The following is a 19,588-nucleotide window of genomic DNA, read 5'->3' as shown; positions in this document are numbered from 1 at the left end:
AAAACTACCATAGCCTCGCTACGGTCTTACGTAAACATTGCCATGGTCCAACCATGGTCTTGTACATCTTTATGTTGTGCTGCCATAATGTCTTATTCGTTTCCTTCAAGTTGACAAATTTGATTCACATATATATACAAATAGATAATAATTTATCGAAACAATAATTAATTGAACTAACCAAGTTACGAACTTACCTGGCTAAATCGCAGAAAAGACAAAGTATAGGGGCATTTTGGTAATTTTTCATTCTCCTCGATTTTCCACTCGATCTTGATCTAAATTAATAATTTCATTCTATTTATTAATTTAGAAAATAAAACAATGTATTTTATGCAATTTAGTCATTTTTAACATTTTTACAAAATTTCCTTAACATTTTACTTTTATTGAATTTAGTCCCTGGGCCTAAAACATTAACCATTTTTAATGCCAATTCACATTATCCGAATATTCATGGCACACAAAACAGCCCAAATTTGCAATAATTTCACATAAAATCCTTGTAATTTTACTATTTCAACAATTTAGTCCCTAATTAGCAAATTCATCAAAAATCACTTAACAAAATACTTTTAAATAACAACTAATATTTCGAATTCATTATTTAACATAAAAAATCACTAGATCCATTAACATAAAAAATCACTAGATTCATCAATGGAAACATTCAAAATCTTTAAAAATTTCAAAATCAAAGATACGGGCTAGATGGACCTAGTTGCAACGATATCAAAAACATAAAAATTATTAGAAATGAGGCTAAATCGGACTTACATGCATCTTCAAAGTGAAAGCCAAAGCTTCAAGCTTCTCCCTTTCTATTTCCATGGCAAATTCAGTGATGAAAAGCAAAATGGGGAAGAAAACATTATGTTTTCTTTATTTTAATCTTTTGTTTCTTTATTTTAATAATAAAAATATCATATAAACATATAAATTTAAAAGAATTTAAAGCTTTAACCGTCCTATAACAGCCCAATTTTGGGCTCAGTCGGAATAGTGGTTTCGAGACCACCAATCTAAAGTCGGAGAAATTATTTTAGTATTATTTTAGAGTTATAGCATGTTTATATTAATGTATGAAAAATTTGGTGAAGTAATTTTAGTGTTTGTGAGCTTAATCGCGAAAAATGACTAAATTGCGTAAAGTTCAAAAGTCTTGAATGAATAGCTAAAGGTGTTAAATTGCCATGAAACTTAAATTGGGGGTATTTAAAGGGCAAATATACCCTTAAATTTTAGCTTGTCCGGCCATGAGACAAGAAAATTCATCTAGTCAAAGGGTTAGGTAAATTAATGACTTAATGTTGTCTAGAAATAAAATAAAAGAAAAATGTTGTCATCTCTTCTTACCTTTCCTTCTTCCACCAAAAATATCAGCCATTAGAGGAGTTTTTGAAGCTTGAAATTTCAGCCACTTAGTCTCTCTACAAGTAAGTGATTTTGAGGGCTTTTCTTGAATATTTTTATACTTTTGAGATCCTTGTATCATGAGCTTTCAAATGAGTGGACTAATTTGCAAAATGGTTGAAAGTATAGGGTTTTTATATGATTGTAGACATGTTTTTTTCTGAAATTTTATGGAAGAAAATGAACCATGGTTGTGAAATAAACAACTTTTGTAAAGAGATTTCTCATGAAAACCCTAAAAAGGTCCATTTTGCATAAGTTGTAAAATAGGTGATAAATGTGTGAAATATTGATAATTTGGGACTACTTATAGTGTAAAACGTAATCGACTAGGCTTAATATATGATGAAATTTGATAAAAATAGATTTTCGGACCTAGGGGTAAAATGGTTATTTTGCAAAAGTCTAGGGGCAAAATGGTCATTTTGCCCAATTTTAAATTGTTGAGTACCTAGATTAAGAAAATTATTAAATTCATAAATTTTTATCATTCTAGATCAAGAATTACAAAATACGGGCCTAAACTGGGGAAAAGCGAAGCAAGTGGACTAAGCCGAACTAGCCGCCACATTTTGAGTGTTGAGGTAAATTGTATGTAAATAATACAACTTCATTATTATTATTATATGTGTTTGAATTGATATAACATAAATTGCTTAATTATGGTAATGAAAATACATGATGATAATTGAGATAATAGAACTCCTGGGTGAACCTTGGAACAAATCGTATATTCGTGCCATGACATTTGGGTCATTTGTGCGCTAGTGTAAGACATGTCTGGGACATGCATCGGCCACATTATGAGAGCCAATGTAACCATGTCTGGGACATGGCATCGGCATTGAGACGAGAGCTAGTGTAAGACATGTCTGGGACATGCATCGACCTCGAGATGGAAGCCAGTGTAGGACCATGTCTGGGACATGGCTTCGACCTCGATTTTGATAGTTAGTGTATGACCATGTCTGGGACATGGCATCGACATTACACCTTATGTTTGAGGCTTAATGAATATCCGATAGCATTCCAAATAGTTCAATGGTGAAAGTCACAGTTTAAGTTAAACAAGGAAAGTATAACCATGTTGTGAGTGGTACAGGTACCTATTTGAAATGTATGAGATGTGAGCTCAATATATGCTATGTGAAATGTATTGGCTAGTGACGAGTAAGTTATGCTTATGCCTACTTAAGTACTATGAGCATGATGATGTATGGTAAAGTTGTTGTTATATTCTTTGCATGCAACTTACTAAGCTTTATGCTTACCCTATTTCTTTCCATTTTCTTATAGTACTGCCTAATTAGCTTGTGGATCAACGGACATTGGAAGCATCGATTACACTATCAATCGAAGCACTTGGTATAGTTAGATCTATTTATTTTGATTATGGCATGATAGGACCCTGACTTTAGAATTTTGTGTCATTGTTAATTGGCCAAATGTGTTGGCTTATTTTAGCATTTTGATTCATTTTGTATAAGGCCACAAAAATGGATAACGTTGAAAGTTGTTATATCAATACAAGAAGTTATTTCATGAATGGGTAATTTGTTGGTTGTTTTAGTAAACATGAAATGTGTAAAGGCCTTAGATGTGGTTGTTGGATTGGGGAATCATACTTGATGATCTTTAGCATGATGGATGTTGTTACTTTATGTTTCAGGGTGGCAAAGGGCTTGGTAAATAGCTCTATGTTGTCCACACGGGTAGACACACGAGCGTGTGTTTATCACACATGGCCAGCCCTGTGGGCGTGTTGTCCGGCCGTGTGTCCCTTGCATGTAAAATTTTCAAGTTAGTATGCATGGTAGTAAACACGCGGGCAGTGACACGGGCATGTGTCTCAGCCGTGTGAAGGATATGGCCTAGCAAACGGGTATGTACCTTGGCCGTGTGACCTTTAAGGATTGCTGACGTCAGAAACAGAATGTCAAGATTTTTAAACACGAGCTAGGACACGGGCATGTCCTGGCCGTGTGAGGGACACGGGCCATGGACATGGGCGTGTGTTAGGCTGTGTGAAAACCCCTGTAGGTTCAAATTTAGAATTGAATTCACACGGACGTGGGACATGGGCGTGTCGCTAGAGGCTTAGGCCGTGTGTGTCACACGGGCTATCAGCACAGCCGTGTTATAATGAACACACAGGCGTGTGCCCTATTTCAAGGGTTATTTTTTTATTAAGTCGGTTTAAGGACTCGAGTTGGTTCCTAATGGTTTCTAATGAGAGTTTGAGGCCTCGTAGGCCTACATTAAGGAGTTTAAACAAGGTTAGAAAAATTTTTAAATTTGATCAAGTTTTGGTGACTCGAAAATGATAGTATGCATGTGGTTAAGTATGGTAATGCCTCGTGCCCAGTCCCGGCCTCGGACTCCGGTAAGGGGTGTTACACGTCCACCATCTTGAAAATGAGTAATTAACCCATTAAGGCCATCCAATTATAATTCTTTAATCAATTTAACACCTTTAAACTAATAGCAATTGATTTTTTTAACTTTAACAATTTAGTCCTTTTTAATTAATTAACTATTGAAACGTTAATACCACTTTAATGACGCTCCGTAAATATTTATAAAAATATTTATGGCTCAGTTTATAGAAACAAGGTCCCGATACCTCATTTTCTAAACCACTTGACATTAGAGTCTTACCACTTGAACTTAATAAATCGCTTATATAACATAAATTATCAAATCAAAAGTCTTTTGAAAATTACACTTGACTCGTAAATATTAAATAATAATATTTATGAACTTACTTATCAAATTTGGTGGCCCCAAAACTACTGTTTTCAACACTACTGAAAAACGGGCTATTACAATTATGGTCTAATTATCACATAAGCGATTGCATAAATCTTTTTTAGGTCTTTTAGCTAATAGAAATCAATAGCTATTAACTTTTATGATTTTTTACTATTTAGTCCTTAAACCTCAATTAGCGATCAAATTACTAAAGTTTTTGAACCAAATTTTAATTCACCTATATTATAACAGCTAAATTTACAGAAATGAGGTCTCGATATCTCAATTTCCAAGACCACTAACTTTTGAACTAATACACTTGTACATTGACTAACTTTCCACATAACTAAAATTATTAGACCGAAATTCAACATAATAGGGTAATAATCTTGTAAATATTAATAATAATATTTACTGACTTGATCATCAGTAAATGGAGTTTCGAAACTACCATTTCTAGTAACATTGAAAATCGGGTTGTTACATTAAGGATATTCTATAAGGGTAACACACTTATGAGAAGGTCATTGGAGGAGTACTGATTATGTTGCTTTCGTAATGGTATGTCATTAGGGAGAGCTTAGTCATGATACTACTGTGACATTCCTAATTTGACCCTAGTCGAGATGTGGTTTCGGGACCACAAAATCGAGTTATAAAATTTATTAAATATTAAAATTCATATCTACTATGTGTGATAGTGCATGTGTGAAATTTTGATGCTTAAATACTGTTAGTTGAATGTGAATTTTAGTCAAAGGGCTTATGTGAGACATTTGTGAAATAGGTTAGGTAAATATAAAGTGATCTATTAATGCATGTATTCAAAAATGTGGACTTGCATGTCAAAATACCCATTTTTGGGATAGTGGCCGGTCATGATATTGTTTTATATATAATATGTATTTTTGATTTAACATTTTATATTACAAATGAATTAATAAATAAAAAGGAGATATTAGATAATAGTTAGTGGGAGGAGAAACCAAAGTTGGTTCATCCTTGTCCTCCATTGCCGTAGCTCAAAGTGAGGGAGAAGAAAGTTTTGTTGTTTGATTTTTGGCTTAGATGATGGCTAGAATGAGGTATGTATTGAATAATTCTTGAAAATTTATGCATAATTGAGATGATTAGTTCAAATTTTACTTATCCCATAGATTAAACTTAGGTTTTTGAGGTTGGAAATTCGGTCAATAAGCTTGAACCTCATAGTAGATATTTTTTTTGTGACATTAAGATGGTTGGTTATATATTGACTTATTAGCTTTGAAAGTTGAATGACATTGGTTAATTTGTTTATGTGGGTATTTGGCCTTGTGAATGTTATGGAATAAGTTTCAATTATGTACATATGTGATTTTTTGAATAATCGGTCATTTATCTAGTATATGTATAAATGGTAAATTGTTTTTAACTTGAAAGTTGAGATTAGTGTATTTAAAGAGAGTTGCTGAATGTGGTCCTTGAAGATGTTTTAACGAATAAAATGTGTAGTTGAGTTATAACATTCGGTTAAGGATTAAGGGTTCTAGCAAGTTTGGTATAATGTATAGTTGTAAATCGCCTTGTATTTGACGTTTTTTTTAAGGATAGGAAATGGCTAATTAAGATGTTGTTGGATAAAATTCTAGTTAGGTTATGTTAAAGCATTCGCATTTCTTATAGTATTGTATACGAGAGTGGGAAAAGATTAGTAATTATTCTAAGTGAGTTATGATCTTAATAGGAGCAAAATAGAATCGGCTATAATTATGATGGAGTGATTCAGTCATTGTTTGGCATAGGTGAAACCATTATGAAATTGCTACTTTGATCTTGGAATGAAAATTTTAAATGGAGGTTAAATTTGTTTGGTTAGGGCTAAATAGGGTTTATAAGTTAATGGTATGCTATATATATATATAGTTAAATTTGTGTATATGAAAGCATGGTAAGTAATGTGAATTTTTGTTTGTGCATGTGAATTAGGTATTGGTATAATAAGCATAAAAGTTAGTCATGGCATATTTATAAACATATTATGCATTGAAGTTATATGATTGTAAAATGTGACTATTAAGGAAGTAATGTTGAATAATTAATTAAACATATTCATTTGTTTTAATTAAGCTCATGAGCAAAGAGGATCTAAATCAGATAAGGGAAAGGAGAAAGCAATCAAGTAGCCTATCCGCAGTTGTTCAAATAAATCCGAGGTAAGTCTTTGAGTAATGGAACTTAGCTTAAGATTTGATAAACGATGATATATATTTATATGAACATAATAAATAAAATGTGATCTAATGGTTCTACTTGAATTACATATTGAAATAAATAAGTTTCTAGCATATAAGTTTAGTTATAATGAAGAATGATATGGAATACGGGTAAAGATGGGACTATGAATTGGTGTAATTACCTATAGTAAAATGATAAGGAATAAGTTACTTCTATGAGCCTTAGCCGATTGGTTATTAGAAAAGTGATATTTAAATTATGATTTGTATGTGATAATAAGAAGTACTTATATATGATGATATGTTTTAAACTCAAATGGTAAGTTCTTAAGTGTTTGGACTTGGAAATTTAAGAGCAAATTGTAATAATCTGCTTAGGACAGCAGCAGTAGCGTGATTTTTGAAAATCACCATAAATTTTTGGAGTGGAATTAGAAACTGAATAAAATATGTAATCAAAGATCAATGAGTCTAGTTTCTTATAAAATAAACAGTGCAAGCAAAGGAATTTCCTATAGAGAGATATTTAAAGTTGTGTGTGACAGTGTCAGAATGAATCTGAAATCCCCTGTTCTGTTTTTAGAAAATCATTATAAATAGTACAAAAATTGTTATAAGATAAAATTTATATTCTTAGACTCCTTAATGAGTATAGTTTCAAATGAAATAAACAAGAACATATTATGAAATCTGTACAATGAGAAATTTGATTCGTAGTAAAGAGTGGTCAGTATAGTCAAACAGTAAAATAGGGGAAATTTTAAGAAAATTCTGGTTTTGATTGGCCAAACCAAAAATCCTGAAAATTTTATGGATAGAAGATATATGAGTCTATTTTCACGGAGAATTTACGGCACTTCATTTGGAGTTTCGTAGCTCCAGTTACAAATAATTTAATGATTGTTGCTCAAGAAAACAGCTTGTAGTGAATCTGTGATTTTGTTGTAAACATTGATGAAACTAATTGAGTTGCTTATAAGCTATTGCTGAATTGATGTACAAGATAAATATATAGGTGGTGAGGCCAAAATGGCTAAAATATAAATGTGTGCAAGTTATCCGAATGACTATTTTATAAACGTAAGCAATGTATATGTAATATGTGTTGATAGTTTTATAAATTGAAGGTGTGGTGACTTATATGTTGTTTAGCCGAGTGGTTGTCATGAGAAGAATGTAAGTCATGTGTGTATTTTCTTATTTAGTTGGAAGTTTATTGAAAGGGATATATATATGTATATATAAATATGTGTTAAAGTCGAATGCTATTATGACATGAAGTTAAGGTACATGCTATACGCTTATATTCGAATGAGGTTAATGAATTACAATGGTGATAGTTTGTGTGAAATGTGGTAACATGTGATTAAATATACATGGAATTTGGAAAGTATCCGGGTTAAGACTCGCTGACTGCGTGATGTGGCCTAATGGCTCTTGTGAAATGAGACTAGCTATATTGAGATACGAATAAGTTCGAATGAAGTGATACCTTATTAATGTGTTTCCGTGTTGGAAAAATCGAAGGTATGTGAATTGATGTGTATACAACTTGTGAATTAACTAAGATGATATATCCGGGCTTAAAGTCCCGCAGGCTTGGTACTGGTAACTGGATTCGGATTTTTTTTTAAAACCTAGCAGGCTATGGGTAAGTGCCTTGAATTATTTCAAACCGAAGACCATTTGTATATCTTTAAGATAAGGATTTAATTAGTTTCATAAAAATTTACTAATTTGAGTTGTATTCGGCAGGATGTGCAAATACAAGGTATGGATTGCGTTTGGTCATTTATGTATATGTGATAAGGAATATGTTTGGTCCTTTATATACGTATACGAAACTTTAATACTTGTCATGATTTGATTATTTGAAATATTAATGTGAATATGAACTAAAGAACTAAGCTCCTAAATACATATATACAATTATGTATGTGCACGAAATGAGTGCATATGATTAAGTGGTTAGAGGTATTGAAAGATTGAATTGGTAATTGGTAACTATAGAAACGGTAAGTGTACAAAGGTTAAGTATATGGTAAGTGATACTTACTTGCTATGTGAACTCGATTTCGTTTGTATTACAAATGTACTTGGGGAATCACTTATGAGATGGTTATAAGTTATATTCAACGAGTATTGACTCTATCAAATTGTTTATGTAAGATGAAAACATGAATATGTGCTTCCAAATATGGAAACCGAATGTGATTATAGTGTTATGTTTTAGTTCGATTGATTAAACTAAAAGTAGCATTGATGTTTTTAAATGCGAAGGGGTATATACTCTTAAATTTGGATGAAATAGATGAATTACATGTGCATACATAGGGTTTAATCTATTTGACCGAATGGTGATATATCTTGAGATTTCAAAACGTGATTTGTGTAAGGCCTAATCTTAAGCGACTTAGTAATAAATCAACAATTACGGATGATCAGCACATTAAGTTGGCCAGGTATGTATTATGTACTTGTGTAGGCTTATTAAGCCCATCGAGACTTCACTTGGATTTTGTGTAAGTTATAAATGTATTTAATCCAGCAAAGTTAATTGTTTTACTTAAGACTTACTAAGCCTTGAAAGCTTACTCTGTTGTTACGTTTCTCTGTTTTATAGATTATCAAATTTGGCCTTTGCTCGGGGATCGTCAACAACTCGTCACACTATCACTATCCACTGTTTGGTACTGCTATGTTTTTGATTATTTTATGGCATGTATAGAATAAACTAGTAGCGGAATAATATTCTGGTTAATGTATATAAGCCATGCAAAAATGGCATCTTTTGAATGTGTACTTATAGAAGTTTAATTTTATCCCTGGCTGTATTTAGCATTTATCTAAACGAATGATCTTTATTCCAAGAAAAAAGTAAAAAAAAATTTACTGTTCTGACATGAGTTACAAGTCTGGTAATACCCCTTTCCTATTCCGACAACGGTTACGGGATAGGGGTGTTACAACTACAATGGAATGACTTCGTGACTGAATGAGTTTATAATTAATAGGCGAAAAGCTAGAAATTAATTTTAAATCATTTGAACCCTAATCATAAATGTCTAACTAGTCCCTCCGCTAGCACGTTGAAACCATAAATGAACTGCATGTTGAATCAAATGAATAGAAACGGTAAAGTTAGAGAATGGGAAACATTTCAAAGTGAATTTGGTTTTCTCACTAAGTATGAAAATGACCTGAGAATTAATTTATGGTTTTTTGAATTATTATTTAATTAATTAAATAATTGAAGTTGAAAAATGGAATTAAATTAATTAATCATAGTGAATCCATTGAATGTAGAAAAGTTAAATATATTTTCTCATAGGTTCTTTTATAGTAAAGTTGCCATGATTTTAATAGAATTAGGACTGGGTTGATAAAATTAATTAATTGAAAATTTGATTTAAATTAATTTATGATGTTTATTTTGGAAAATAAGAAAACATGTATTCGATTGGATTGAATTATAAAGTGCTAGGCTAAAAATTTAGGAAGTACTTATAATTGGACCTAATACAAGAGAGACCCGAGCCCCCATTATAATACATATAAGGGGAAACAAACCCTATTATCCCCTCTCTCTCTCTCTCCTAGTTTGTAACACCCCTAACCTGTAACCGTCGCTGGAATAGGTTAAGAGGTATTACCGGACTTGTAACTCAATTCAGAACAATCATTTATCAAATGCCATCTCATTTCAGTAAATATCAATCATTCACATTCAATATGTACTTAAATCGAGCATACAAAGTTTAAATCATGCATTTAGGACTAAATTGGTAACATATGAAAAATTTGGAAACTTAGAAAAATTTCAACATTTCAAGTATCACACACCCGTGTAAACAGGCCGAGTGCCTCACACGGCTAATAGACATGCCCGTGTCTTAGATTGTGTAGAAACAGGGCATACATATTGACTTGTGTCACATGGCTAGGGACACACTCGTGTGCTAGGCCGTATGCCATTTTGGGGGTATACTGACTTGCACCACACGGCCGGTCACACGCCCGTGTATGAGGCCGTGTGAAGCATACTGACTTTCATTCCAATTCAACGCCAGGGGACACACAGCTGTATACTTGACCGCTGTCACATACGGCTGAGACACACACATGTGTCCCTGCCCGTGTGGACAAAAATAGGCTATTTGCAAAGCCATTTTGCCACCTTATACACACAAGCATTCACAAGAATAAATGACCACATTTCATAACTCAATTGGCAATCATAATAACCATTTCAATGCACATTATATATCAATTCAACATGATACTCAATTATATAATTAATATCATGCATAATCCATTCATATGCCAAATACATATCAAGACATCATTTGCACATTTTCATTCCATCTATTTCTTACCAAAACATGCCATATTATAAAATTTATACAAAATCAAACATGGTACCAAAATAAGCCAAATCACATGGCTTAGATTATACAAAAGTTATACCGAAAACCATAATTCTTAAGTAATCATAACTATCACCATTTCAACTAGCCTATGCATGCCATATTTACAATTGTCCACAAGTTCAAAAGTACCAATCGAAAATTGGATAGTGTGATGTGCAACTTTGACTTGTCCGAAATGAGCAAGCTATCGAACCTCTATAAAACATAGAAAAAGAAACAGAGTAAGCTTATAGCTTAGTAATCCCGTATAATTCAGAATTAAACTTACCATTATACATAATGAAAGCAATTTATTCAAGTTATAATCAATTCAAGTACCAAATGCCTAAACACAAACATTCATCCATAAGTTAGTCATATAATACATGAAATCCTCCATTATCACAATTCAATACTCAATATATATAGCATTCAACATTTCATTCTCAATTTTATTATAACATCCCAAATTAGGGTCTAATCAGAACAGTGGTTTTGAGACCACAAATTTGAAATAGAAATAATTATTTTATGATAATTTGATGATCCATGATATGATTGCGTGTTTGTGTGAAGTTTTCATGAAGAAATTCTATGCCTAAGATGTCCAATTTGACTTTAGGGACTAAATTGAATAAGTTGTAAAACTTGTATTCTAGAAGCTTCAAGCATGAAATTACATTAGATTATTAAATAGAGGTCCTTAAATAGAAATTTGACTAAGTTCTAAAATTTTGGACAAAAATGGGCATGAATAGGAAAAATTTGAAAGAAATGCCTTAAGGGCATTTTGGTCATTTGGTTAATAAAAGAATAAAAAGGGAAAATAAGTAAAAAGTGTGCTCATCTTCTCCAAGTGCTAGTCGAAATTTCCAAGAGCTAGAGCTAGGTTTTGTTCATCTTTTCAAGCTTGATTGTAAGTACTCTTAAGCCCCAGTTTTAATGTTCTTTACATTTTTGAGATCCTTAAAGCATGATCTATCCATTTCTAGCCATATTTTGAAGTAGGGTTCATGTATGAAACTTGAACCAATTGTGGCATGGTTGTGTTTTGATGTTTAATAGAGGAGTATGAAAGTTTGATGTATGATAAACAACTTTTACTAAGTAATTTTTAGTGAAAACACCTAAAAAGGACTTATTTGTAAAAGATGAAGCAATGGGTAGTAGAAATGTGGTTTAATGTGAAATATGGGCTGATATGAGTTAGAATATGAATCGGCTAGACTTGGGCAATAAAGAGAATGCCTAGGGACTAAAGTGTAAATAAGTGGAAAGTTAGGGGTAAAAAGGTAATTTTATGTGTTATGGGTTGATATGAGCAATGTGTGTGTTAAACAAGTTAAATTTGGCATTATAGATCAAGAAAAAGGTGGTTCAGGTCTTGATTGAGGGGAAAAACAAGGTTTACGAGGATTAGGCTCATTTCTATCATTTTGTACCGAGGTAACTTCATTTGCAAATAATGCAACATGTACCATACTTTAAATGCTTTAATATTGCATGTATGGTAAGTACATACATATTTAATGTGATGTTGTATCATGTGTTTATTGCCTAAATTTTATCATGAATTATACTTCGATTATCCCATGAATATGTGATTGGTACTATGAGTATTGAAATTAATGTTACGAGCAAGTTCGACAGAAATGTGGTATCAAATAATCCCGTTTGAAACTTAGGAATAGTTTAGGATACAAGTGACATGTCACTAGGAACTATGTGATCTGAACTCATTGAGTTGTGGTCTGAGTTCATGATGTATGTGGCACATATTTCGGCGTCCGGGTACTGGTCTCGTATATTCTACCAGTGGTTGGGTAGTTCGGTATGTATTGCTGATACCTGATAGTCCATGTGAGCAGACTCGTGAGTAGCTCGAAAGCGAGCAACATGTGATATGTGAAATGAGGTAGAATTGACTACATATGAGGCATTTAAGTGTGAGATTCTGTTGTATCTGATAGTATTCCAAGTGTTCAACGGGTAGTTCTAAAGGAACTTCAATGAGTAATCTTGATGAATATGTTGAAGACGAGAAAGTAAGTTATTATGTGCAAGTGGGCACAGGAATGTACATCGAACTCATGAGAATATCATGGGTAATCTTGATTAGCCAAATATGTTGGCTCATGAAAGTATTATGATTATTTTGTATATGGCCATGAGAAGTGGCTCATACTGAGTATTTGGGTTGTAACCCTAATTATTGGTGCATGCATGCAAATGTGCTTATGCTTTAATGTGGTTATGGTTGCTTATAGTTAATGAGTATGATGGATAACATGTATGTTTGGTGTATGAAATATGATTAATATGTATGACAATAAAGGTGATGCAAGTGGGTAACTTGAAAGTAGGTTAGTAAATATGATAGACAAATATGAAATTGGTGTGGAATGCCATATGAAGCATGATAGTTTAAATAAGTAATATGTGGACATTACCAAGTCATAATTTAACCATGAATGTGAATGCTTGAGTAGCTAAATGTGCCATGTTGCATGCCATGAAGTGAGTATAAGTATGTGAGTGTTTAAGGGTGGCAATTGGCTTGGAAAATAGCCTAGAAATTGTCCACACAATTAGACACACGGGCATGTGTCTTGGCCGTGTGTGACACATGGTCTGCCCCATAGGTGTGTGATCCGACCGTGTGTCTCCTGCACCCTAATAATGCAAAATAGATTGCCAGTAGTAAACATACGGGTAGAGATATGACCGTGTGTCTCAGTCGTGTGAAGGACACGACCTTAGGACATGGACGTGTGCCTAGGCCGTGTGTAACACCCCTATCCCGTAACCGTCACCGGAATAGGTAAGGGGCATTACCGAACTTGTAACTCATGTCAGAACAGTAAAATTTTAAACTTTTTCTTGAAATAAAGATCATTCATTTAAATAAGTACTAAGCACAGCCAGAGATAAAATTTAAACTTCACTAAGTAAACATTCAAAAGATACCATTTTCGCATGGCTTATATACATTAACCAAAAATATTCTTCCGCCACTAGTCTATTCTATACATGCCATAAAATAGTTCTAAACATAACAGTAACAAGCAGTGGATAGTGATAGTGTGACTAGTTGCTGACGATCCCCGAGCCTGTAGCTTCGCAATAAGATCTATAAAACAGAGGAACAGAGTAAACGGAGTAAGCATTACAATGCTTAGTAAGTTTTAAGCAGTGTCAACAGATAACAATCAAATTATAACATAGTTGTTCATATTTTTATTTCACTCTTCCTTCGGGCATACCATCCCTTTACCGAATATGCACATCTCATCATATACAATAGGCAGATAAACTTTCACATAAAAGTGAGCTCATGTGACATAGATATATCGTATGATTTCACATAACCTCTCACACTGATCCGATGTCACATAATCATAGGAATAGTCTCATAGATTGCTCTCGTATGCATCACATAACTACCTTATGATTTAGTGCAAATCAAGCTCACATATAAACTTGGAGTACATACCTGTTTAACCTTTCGCATTGAATATATTTATAAGCAATTCTTATTACGAAGTCTTATGGCTTTAACCTCTACTCGAATTATCGGTGAGACCTTTAGCTGAGACGAAATCTCCACACGAAGTTATCGGGTCTTACCCGGACAAAATCTCCACACGTAGTCATCGGGTCTTACCTGGAAATAATCTCCACACGTAGTCATCGGGTCTTACCCGGACATAATCTCCACACATAGTCATCGGGTCTTTAGAGCTCGGATATAGTACGAGCACGAAGCTTACGGACATTAATCAATGATAATATTCTCGCATAAAGCCTGCGGGGTTTTAACCCGGATATAGTACTGACACAAATGCCCTTCGGGACTTATCACATTTATACACTTTCACATCCATCACGTTGGCCACTCGGCCCTGTCACATATATACACTTTCACATTTATCACATCGGCCATTAGGCCTTATCACATATATACACTTTCACATTCATCACATCGGCCATTAGGCCTTATCACATATATACACTTTCACATTCATCACATTGGCCATTCGGCCTTATCACATATACACACTTTCACATTCATCACATCGGCCATTAGGCCTTATCACATATATATATACACTTTCACATTCATCACATCGGCCATTAGGCCTTATCACATATATATACACTTTCACATTCATCACATCGGCCATTAGGCCTTATCACATATATATACACTTTCACATTCATCACATCGGCCATTAGGCCTTATCACATATATACACTTTCACATTCATCACATCGGCCATTAGGCCTTATCACATATATATATACACTTTCACATTCATCACATCGGCCATTAGGCCTTATCACATATATATACACTTTCACATTCATCACATCGGCCATTAGGCCTTATCACATATATATATATACACTTTCACATTCATCACATCGGCCATTAGGCCTTATCACATATATATACACTTTCACATTCATCACATCGGCCATTAGGCCTTATCACATATATATACACTTTCACATTCATCACATTGGCCATTCGGCCTTATCACATATACTATCATGTACAGACTTGGTCTTGGTCGAATCTACATCCATCACTTTCCAATGAATAATTCAATTTTACGCCATACTATCATTTCATATTAGAATACTCATAAGCTTACAATATCACGATTTAGAATTCAAGTATGGGTTTAATCACTAGCTTATGAGCAACTAAAACAAGTTTTATCCATGTTTACAACAAAATCACATATTCACTACGAGCTATTTTCCTGAGCAATGGTCACTAAATTATTTATAACCGGAGCTACAAAACTCCAAATCACTTGCCGTTAATTTTTCCTGAATATATACTTGTATATCTTCCATCCATAAAATTTCCAGAATTTTAGGTTTGGCCAATCAATACCAGATTTTTCTTAAAGTTTCCCCTGTTTCACTGTTTGACTAATCTGACCACTCTTCACTACGAATCAAATTTATCATTTTACAGAATTCAAAATGTGTTGTATTTGATTTCATTTGAAACTAGACTCATTAAGGAGTCTAAGCATATAAATTTTATCTTATAACCATTCTTGTACAATTTATAATGATTTTCTAAAAACAGAACAGGGGATTTCGGAGTCATTCTGACACAGTCCCGCACAACTTTAAATATCTCTTTATAGGCAATTTCTTTGCTTACACGGTCTCTTTTATAAGAAACAAGACTAACTAAGCTTTGATTACATATTTTATTCAGCCTATAATTCCACACCAACAATTTATAGTGATTTTCTAAAATCACGTTACTGCTGCTGTCCAAAGCAAATTATTACAATTTGCTCTTAAATTTCCAAGTCCAAACACTTATGAACTTACCATTTGAGTTTAAGACATATCATGGCCACATCATATCTTATTAAATCAACTCATTATGTCCTATTATGATTGAATTTACTCAACGTTTAATCACTTAAAACTTACCTCGGAAGTTGCCGAACGATTACGACGGCTCTTCGATCACTTTTTTCCTTTCCCTTATCCAACTTTGATCCTCTAGGCTCTTGAGCTAAATCAAACAAATTTACTTCTCAATCAAACACATACATACGGCAACCATATACATTTCAAAAACCAATTCATTTGTATCATTTGTCCATATATTAGCTTTTAGCATATTTGGTCATTAGAGCGACCTATTTAACTTTCAAGCATTCATTTCTAATTTTAATTAAACAATGCCGAATGCCATTAGCTACTAATGCCACACACACACATGTGCATAAAATTCATCCATACATAACCTCTAGCTCATTCGGTCATTCATCTCTCAAACCTATCAAAGTTTCATGTCAAACTTCCCTGGCCGAATACACATATAAGCACATAATGCACATTTAGAATTTTTTTATTTACTTCATGATACATTCGGCCTTGGCCACAATTTCATTAGAAATCCCTATTAGCCACTTCATCAATCAATTATATCATCTACTTAATATTTCATAACTTATCATGCTAGCTGAATATTATTTATTCAAGTTCATCATCTTCATATTCAGCATTAGCATCAAATATAATAGCCCATTTCTTCCCACTTTGAATCTATGCATCCATTTAATCATAGTTTGTTCAAGCACTCATACAACAAGATTCATCCAATTTAACAAGAAACAAAAACTTTATTCCTCCATAGCTACAATGGCCGAAAGATCTAGACATCTCAATACCGAAATTTCTAACATGGGTTGCCTAAAGAATTTGGTAGGGAGTTCAAATTTATCTAGCATTTCAAGTAACTTAACACATCCATATAGCTAACATGCTAGTAGTATCAAGGCATCAACTAAAATTTTGAAGCCTCTTAGCCGAATCCTAACTCTCCAACAACTCTAATTTCATCCATGAGATAAATAGAAGTAGGCTAACCCTCCAAAGGATGTGTAAACCTCCAAAAGCAACATTGAACATACCTTAATCTCAAGAACCACCTTGGCCGAACTTCCCCTCTTCTTCTTCCTTCCATTCACGGCAATGGAGGAGCAACCTAGCTCATTTTTTTGTTTCTCCCCTACTAACCACTATTATTTTATTACCCATGTTCTTTATTTTATTAATTCTAACATAAAACACTAACATAAAATGTTTATAATACATTTTAACCCATAGCATGGCTGGCCACTAGTCAAATTTTGGGTACTTTGACATGCAAACCCACAACTTTAATAGTTTAACATTTTAATCACTTGGACATTTGCCTATCATTTTTTTAAAGTTTCTCAAATATGCCCTTTTTAGCTAAATTTCACATCCAAATGACAAAATTAAAGCATGAAATTTTCACACATACTTATTCACAAATAATAAGCATAGAATATAACAATTAATTATTTTTGTAACTCGGTTTTGTGGTCCCGAAACCACTTTCCGACTAGGGTCAAATTAGGGGTGTCACACCGTGTGAAGTCTACACCTAATTTTTGGAATTTAATTCATCAGACAGCCCAAGCAAACGGTCGTGTGACTTGGCTATGCGACCTTATTTAGTTGATGATGTCATAGTCAGAGAGTTACATGGGTTGAGGACACGGGCGTGTCCCAAGCCACACAGGTGTGTGAGACCACATGGCCTACCCACACAGGCGTGTGACTATCCAAAGTATGAAAATTTTCTAAGTTTCCCAAAGGTTTCCAAAGTTCTCGGTTTAGTCCCGAACCACTCTTAAGGTACGTTTTGGGCATCGTAGGCCCATACAAAGGACGTTTTGCTTGTAAATGAAAAGTTTTAAATTTGGACGGAAATTCCTGTCTTAGTTTTGTATGTTTGAAATGAGTTTAAGTCCAGTAATGCCTCGAACCCTGTCCCAGCTTTGAATACGGGTAAAGGGGTGTTACATTTAGTGGTATCAGAAGCTACAATTTAGTCGATTCTCGGGCTACGTAGCATGTGTTTGAGTCTAGCTATACATGCCATACATAAATCGTGATAGTGTGACGACTCCTAATGATTTTAAACTATGTTTTTCATATAGTAATGGATCCCTACAGAGCATAATGCATCTGCTCCTACTGAAGGAGTGGTGCTGTCTAATAGTAGACCCAAAACTGTTAGTAGAGGAGAATGAGGCAATGAAGCCTTTCTTCGTATGATAAATGCTTGGCACGCGGAGTTCGTTCGAATGAACCTGAACGCTCAACCTCCCCCACCCCCTCCAAATCCCCAACCCGTACCCCAAGTGCCCCAAGGTATGGAATTTATGAGATTTCATAGAACCCCAGTTGATAAAATTCGAAAGCAAAGAGCAGAGAAATTTAGGACCAATCCTGATGATGGCCCCGAGAAAGCAAAATTTTGGCTTGAGAATTCTATTTGAGTATTCAATGAACTATCGTGTACACCTAAAAAATGTTTGAAGTGTGCTATTTCCTTGTTGAGAGACGTGGTCATTGGTGGAAGACGACATGTCAGTGAGCGATTCATTGATCAAAAGCGTTAGGAATTTCTTGATTTGAAACAAGGCGGCATGTCAGTTACTGAGTACGAAAGAGAGTTTGTACGTCTCAGTAAGTATGCTCGAGAGTGTGTATCCTCCGAGGCTAAAATGTGTAGAAGGTTTGAAGACAGACTTAATGAGGATACTAGAATGTTAGTGGGTATTCTTGAGCTGAAGGAATTTGTTGTGCTCGTTGATCGGGCTTGTAAAGCTGTGGAACTGACCAAGAAAAAGAGAAAAGCCGAGGCTGAGGCTAGAGATATAAGGAAGAGGCCGATGAGCAAATCACTCCCGTCCTAGTCTAAGAAATCCAAAGATATGTATTCCCGTTCTTATGTTTGGGCTGGGCATTTGTACAGAAACCGTAAGAAGAAAAATTCGGGTTTTAAATCTCAGGCTACATCTGTGGCTAGTGTGGGTAAGAGCTTCCAGACCCGAGTGCCAACAATATGGTAGAGGTTATTTTGGTAAGTGCAGGGTAAGCGATAGATCTTGTTTCCGATGTGGTTCTTAAGATCACTATATGAAGGACTGTCCTAAGATGGTCGAGAAAAAAAATTCAGAGTACAAGGCTAGGTAGTACGGCTACAAAGGGGAGACCCGTCGAGAATGCTGATAATAGGGCTAGAAGTAAAAATGTAATCATGGATACAGCAGTGAGATCTGAAGCTAGAGCTCCAGTTAGATCCTATGCCATAAGTGCGTGTAAGGATGCATCTTCTCCTGACGTGATTATGGGTATTTTTTCTCTCTATGACACTTCTATTATTGCCTTGATTGATCTTGGTTCTACTCATTCATATGTGTGCATGAAATTGGTATC

Source organism: Gossypium hirsutum, chromosome A08 (genome assembly GCF_007990345.1).
Source record: "Gossypium hirsutum isolate 1008001.06 chromosome A08, Gossypium_hirsutum_v2.1, whole genome shotgun sequence".
Classification (NCBI taxonomy): domain Eukaryota; kingdom Viridiplantae; phylum Streptophyta; class Magnoliopsida; order Malvales; family Malvaceae; genus Gossypium; species Gossypium hirsutum.
The sequence above is the reverse complement of the archived record's forward strand: the minus strand, read 5'-3'. Positions refer to the sequence as shown.